Raw genomic sequence first — 6,619 nt, forward strand, 5'->3', positions numbered from 1 at the left:
CTAAATAATCTACTAAGGGAACCAGTCTCTCGAGACTGGCCTCTGGTGTCTTTGTAGCTGCTAGCTGGGTGCCCTGAAGCGGCGGACCGGCAGGAGTTCGCCGAAGTAGCTGCTTGAGAGACCCCCGAAGGGGTGGCAATGCTCTCGGCTACGCTATGTTTTCGGGCGGAAAATACCGAGAAAAATCTTTGCTGGAGACCGCTGCGCCCTGGCACACTGGCCGGGTTGGCAGAACGGTTTCCTGAGGGCGCTGAGGAGAGACGGACACCGTGTAATGAGGTGCACCCCGCTCCTCCCCAGTAGGGGCCGCCTTCAGCAATCCTGGCTTTATGCCTGTCAGGACCGCTTCGTCGAGGGCCCCTAGCGTTTTCTGACGCAGCTCGAGTTCCCGAAGGGGAACTAACATTAACTGTCATAAATACATCACAGCCCATATCTTTGACAAAATCTTTATAACTTTTACTAGCACTACAGACAAGCAAATGACATGCTTCATTGCCTTGCGATTATTTAAGCATTTCATTGTGTTATGATTAGATGTATCACTGTATGAATGGCGTTATTTGCGTACAGTGAAGAAGACGCAATGGAATATGTGCACCTAAATGGGCCTGGTCTATGTTTAAAACACTACATGAAATATGTCCAGAAAACACTTGAACACTTGAATGTATATTCAATAATATCGTTTGCGATACCAGTCACTTTTTTCATTTTAAATACTTTTTTTTTTAGTTGATTTAAATTGGAAATCCATCTGTTATTTTCATAGCCTTTTGTTGTTCCAAACAACTGTGTGACTGTATTCCAAATCTTCTGAATCAATATGATAGCTATGTATGACTTTTTTGTTTTTTGATTAACTAATCATTTCAATCACTGCACCTTCTTTAAAAGCTCACCTGTCAATGACTCACATACATATGAATGGGAATTTAATGAGATGCGAAGATCATAGACTTAGATCTAACATTTCACTCAGTATGTCCAGGGCAAAAAGATGACAATTATGGGCTTTTTTCCACCACCATTTTCTTTTTTTAAACATTTTTCTGTGCAGCTATAGGGGGAAAGTCAGAGTGCTTTGACAGAATTCTAAAGCAGCAGAAAGACCAGATGTCTTGGGATGATTAATGTGCCTCTCCTCCTCTCCTCTGAAGAGCAATGCGTCTGTGCCTCTTGCACCCTCCTCTCCAGAGTTACTGTGCAGAGTCCCTCCCGGAGTCAGGGCCACCCTCCAGCTCTGCGTCTCGCAGCCCATCTCACTCTCAACCGAGGGATGATGGGACGGTGAGCTGCAAAGTGCCAGTCAATGAGGAGACACGATAATGTGCCATCTGAAAATCCAGCGCTCGAGAAACATCGAGGGCAGGATGGTTCACTGGAGAAGGGCCTCTGAGAGATTAAGTGATTTTGTGAAGATAATGAGCAATATTGAATATTGCAGTTCTATTTTCTCATAGTAGGCTGTGTTTTGACAGGCTGTGTGTGGACGCCTTTGTAGTGGTCTTGAGATAGATACACTTGGTGATCAATAGGCTTTGGTCGGTAAAGGAGGAGTTTTGGAGGGCAGGTTTGTATGCTCAGGGGATTACACCTAAATCCCATAGATAGAGAAGGACAGAAAGATGAACAGAAGCCAAGTGTGACTGTTTCTAGTGGTGAGGGTTGTTACAGCTGAAAACACTTGCATAGAGCAATCCTGCCCCCTTCTGGAATATGATTTGTGAATGGCAGCTACCAAATTAATGTTGGAAGGTCACATGAGGATGACAAGATTATGAATATATATTATATATAGGTGTCTACCCTGCTGGGGGGAAAAAACAGCTAAACAGTTTTGGCTGGTTTTAGCTGGCCATCCAGCCTGGTCATAGCTGGTCAGCAGGTTTTAGAGGGGTTTTGGCCACTTCCTTAGCTGGTCAGGCTGGGAGACCAGCTGGAACAACCAGCTATAACCAGCTTCACCAGCCTAGCCAGGCTTTTCTGTGCTCTGTTTGCTGCATACGTGTGGATTATTATGCAATAACCACCAAAGAGGAGAGGAAGAGGACCCAATATGATCATATGTGCCAGGGGTCCTGTAAACTTTAATAGGCATCTATACAGTTTCTTGTGTAAAGAACTAGTTAACACTGTGAACAATTAGTAATATATCTCAAATATTATTTGAAATGTATTCAGTTTCTATTAAGTTTTTTTAATAGAAAGTATTCTATTAAGTATTAAGACATTATTACGTCATTACAGTGTTTTTTCTTTCTTTCTTTCTTTTTTTCTTTCTTTCATTTATTTATTTACTTATATATTTACTTATCTTTAATTCATTTATTTTATTTAACCTTACTTATTTATTTATTTAAACTGTTATTCTCTAAACTTTTCTTTAGACCACCTAGCCCTGTCTTGTGTCCCTTGTTTGAAAACATTTCCCTAGACAACCGCTTATTAAATTGTAACCATTTGACCATGGTAGAAAGCTGGTATTAAATATTAATGCTTACATTTTGTATTACATAGAGATGCAATAGCAAGTGCTCTTAAACATGACTTCAGACATCTCTGGATATTAAAAGTTTAAGTTCGCACAGCCCAGTCCTCATAATCCTCCATTTATTCTCCCAAAACACTTGGTTTTCATCAACAGATGTTATGGCAGGTCAACAAAATTGAACAGAACGGCCTGAAACTTACCGAAACTTAGATCATGAATCCCACTTATAGATAATATGAGTGTATTCAGGCAGGAATTACAGTGAAGAAGCTCTGCAAGTGTGTGTGTGTGTGTGTGTGTGTGTGTGTGTGTGTGTGTGTGTGTGACCACAGACCTCAGTGTCACATCAGGAGCAGACTCACACGTCTCAATAGCCAAAGTCCCCACTCATACCATTATAAACAGCTTCTTCCCCTCCTCTCTGTGGCAGAAATGGGCCTGAGGCAATGAGCCCAGAAAACTTATGATGAAGCTGGCTGCCAGACTTGAGTGTCCCCCGCCAAAGCGTTTCAGGAGGCAGTAGTAATTGATCGGCCAGGAGAAGAGCACAAGTGAAGAAATGATGTCTGAGAGACTGCCAGCCTTAGTGTCTAATGGGCCTCATCTCTTCTCACACGTGCAGGCACATTTTTCTTCACCACTTCTCTATCTATCTAAACCACATTTAAGCGGGAATCTACGTTTATATCCTTCTTTTCTTTAAACTTGAGACTGGAGAGGGGACACGAAATTGACTATGAATTATTATTTTTCAGATATGTATTTTTTTCTTTTTTTAAATATAAATGAATTAATAATGTAATAAATAAATAAATGTTCACACTATGACTGAACAACAAAATAGATAGCAGTGTTATTTTAGTATCATTGAGATACTATTATAGTTTTAATTAATATTTGGAAGCCGTTTTTTAATTTCATGTTTTATGTTTTAATTTTAGTCAAAGTTTTAGTCATTTTGTTGTTGTTGGGTTTTTTTTCATCTATTTTTTATACTTTTTTATTTTAGTTAAAGTTAAATCTAAATTAAAATAAAAGTTACAATATATACAGTAAAGTTTTTATATATTTTATTTTAACTCAGTTAATGTTTTATTTCAAGTATGTTATTTTATTTATTTTTTTATGGTTTATGTTTTAGTTTCAGTTTGTTTTATTAACTAATAACCATGATAGAAAGTGGTAATATTTTGGCTGCTTTTGTTACAATTATATCTCTGAAAACAATTCAGTATATCAGGACAGCAATGTTCATGTATCTTGCTTGAAGGACAGCACTACATATCGCTATAGAATCTAAAGTATTGGTTATCAATCCGACGGATGTATTCAAAGTTAGCTGACAAATTAATCTCAGAGCCATTGCAATCTCCGTAACAGCTGAGCCTGATGAAATGTACTCCATGTGGCTTTTAAATGTATAAGTTTGAAGAAGGACAGTCAATGTCAGTGTACTGTATGATGCTGAAATACAACTGAAGGTCAGTCCAATTATCTGTAATGGAGCCCCTCCTTTGCGAGATGCCCACCCCACCAAAATATTAACAGGTCCTTGCATGAATATGAATTACAGTAAGGGTGGGGTGGACAGGGTGATCCTGTCAGGCTCCTATCAGCGAGCACACCAGCATCCCAATGTCAAGTCGACGGGAGAGGACACTGCCTTCATTAAGGTATAGGGTGCGTTTGGTGGACGATGGGGGTGCATTTACATGAGAAACGAGGGAGGAGGGAAGCATTCACATCCTAATCACTCATTCACTTATCTCATTCAGACAAAGTCAGATAGAGCTCTGATGACACCAGGGTCATGATTAGAATGCTTTAAACATTCATTTATAAAAATCTGAGACAAAGATGAGCGTGAACCATGCTCTTCAATGTTAGTTTTTCTGTATTCCCGGCAGTGATTTTGCTGATTGTCCCATTTGGGCACCCATCAGGGGGCTAATGCAACAGAAATGACAAGGCAAATGATGTTCGATGAATGAGGGAATTTTATGATTTCACTCACTTAAGGTTCATTCATACAGCATATGCTCGATTATGAAATGATATTTCAGATGGTAGCAGTAGCAGCAGCTGCAACTGTGTATATTGTTGGGGAGACTATTATTTGCTGTCTGCAAATGTTGTAGCCCAATATTTGTATGCAAGACTTGAACAGGTAAGAGTGGCTGATTTGTGCAGCAATACTGCCCCTGGAGGTGACTCATGCTCAGTACAGGACACTGTGTCAGAAGAGGGCTTGAATAGTAAGTGGTTTTGGAATGCATTGATTAATGTTATGGTGCGTGGAAGTTTTATTAAAAAAGGAAGGTGGTGTTTGATCATCTGTTATAAACAGCTGAGCCTGATGAAATGTACTCCATGTGGCTTTTAAATGTATAAGTTTGAAGAAGGACAGTCAATGTCAGTGTACTGTATGACGCTGAAATACAACTGAAGGTCAGTCCAATTATCTGTAATGGAGCCCCTCCTTTGCGAGATGCCCACCCCACCAAAATATTAACAGGCCCTTGCATGAATATGAATTACAGTAAGGGTGGGGTGGACAGGGTGATCCTGTCAGGCTCCTATCAGCGAGCACACCAGCATCCCAATGTCAAGTCGACGGGAGAGGACACTGCCTTCATTAAGGTATAGGGTGCGTTTGGTGGACGATGGGGGTGCATTTACATGAGAAACGAGGGAGGAGGGAAGCATTCACATCCTAATCACTCATTCACTTATCTCATTCAGACAAAGTCAGATAGAGCTCTGATGACACCAGGGTCATGATTAGAATGCTTTAAACATTCATTTATAAAAATCTGAGACAAAGATGAACCATGCTCTTCAATGTTAGTTTTTCTGTATTCCCGGCAGTGATTTTGCTGATTGTCCCATTTGAGCACCCATCAGGGGGCTAATGCAACAGAAATGACAAGGCAAATGATGTTCGATGAATGAGGGAATTTTATGATTTCACTCACTTAAGGTTCATTCATACAGCATATGCTCGATTATGAAATGATATTTCAGATGGTAGCAGTAGCAGCAGCTGCAACTGTGTATATTGTTGGGGAGACTATTATTTGCTGTCTGCAAATGTTGTAGCCCAATATTTGTATGCAAGACTTGAACAGGTAAGAGTGGCTGATTTGTGCAGCAATACTGCCCCTGGAGGTGACTCATGCTCAGTACAGGACACTGTGTCAGAAGAGGGCTTGAATAGTAAGTGGTTTTGGAATGCATTGATTAATGTTATGGTGCGTGGAAGTTTTATTAAAAAAGGAAGGTGGTGTTTGATCATCTGTTATCCAGAAGTGATAACATACTGATGAAATGTATTCCATGTAGTTTTTAAAGGTATAAGATTGTTAAAAAATAGTCAATTATTATTATTCATCTTCTTAAATATATAAATACATTGATAACATATTAACATGTTAAAAAAATGTTTTTAAATAGTTTTAAATATTGTTGTTTTTACTATCACTCCACTCTCTGCTGTCATAAAGTCATTTGTCAAGTGATGTAACATACTGTACCACTGGATTATAGGTTAAAATAACTGGGTAAAACTGCAAATGCATTGCAAGGGGCATGAACAGATAAAATATCCAGAATTATAAAAAATAAAAAAAAATCGGTAATTTCACGAAAAGGGTGCCTTTGTGCCCCTTATGCACGTGTACATGTAATGACTACTATAAACTATACAAATGAAAAGTTGACTAATACTATGTGCATTTATACAACACAACAACAATTTATTTATTTTCATTATTATTATTATTATTATTATTTTGAAAAATGAAAAAATATATATACAAATGTAAAAATTCATTAAATTAATTTGATAATAATTACATTTAATATTTAAATAATAATAATAATTTAATTGTTTATATTTTATTTGTATTTAATTTATTTTAAAAAGTTTTAATTGATTAAAAACATGTTAAAATATGATAACTAACTACCAAGGTGAAATAATACCATACATAATTTTTAAAACTTTAATGTGAGAGTTCCTGGGCCTGTAGAAATAGATTTCTCTCTCTCTCTCTCTCTCTCTCTCTAATTTTGTCATTAAAAATAATAATTGTGAAGGCTCTTAAACGTAACATCCGTGTTGAG

This window comes from Sinocyclocheilus grahami, unplaced genomic scaffold, assembly GCF_001515645.1.
Source record: "Sinocyclocheilus grahami isolate Dianchi unplaced genomic scaffold, SAMN03320097.WGS_v1.1 scaffold104.1, whole genome shotgun sequence".
Classification (NCBI taxonomy): domain Eukaryota; kingdom Metazoa; phylum Chordata; class Actinopteri; order Cypriniformes; family Cyprinidae; genus Sinocyclocheilus; species Sinocyclocheilus grahami.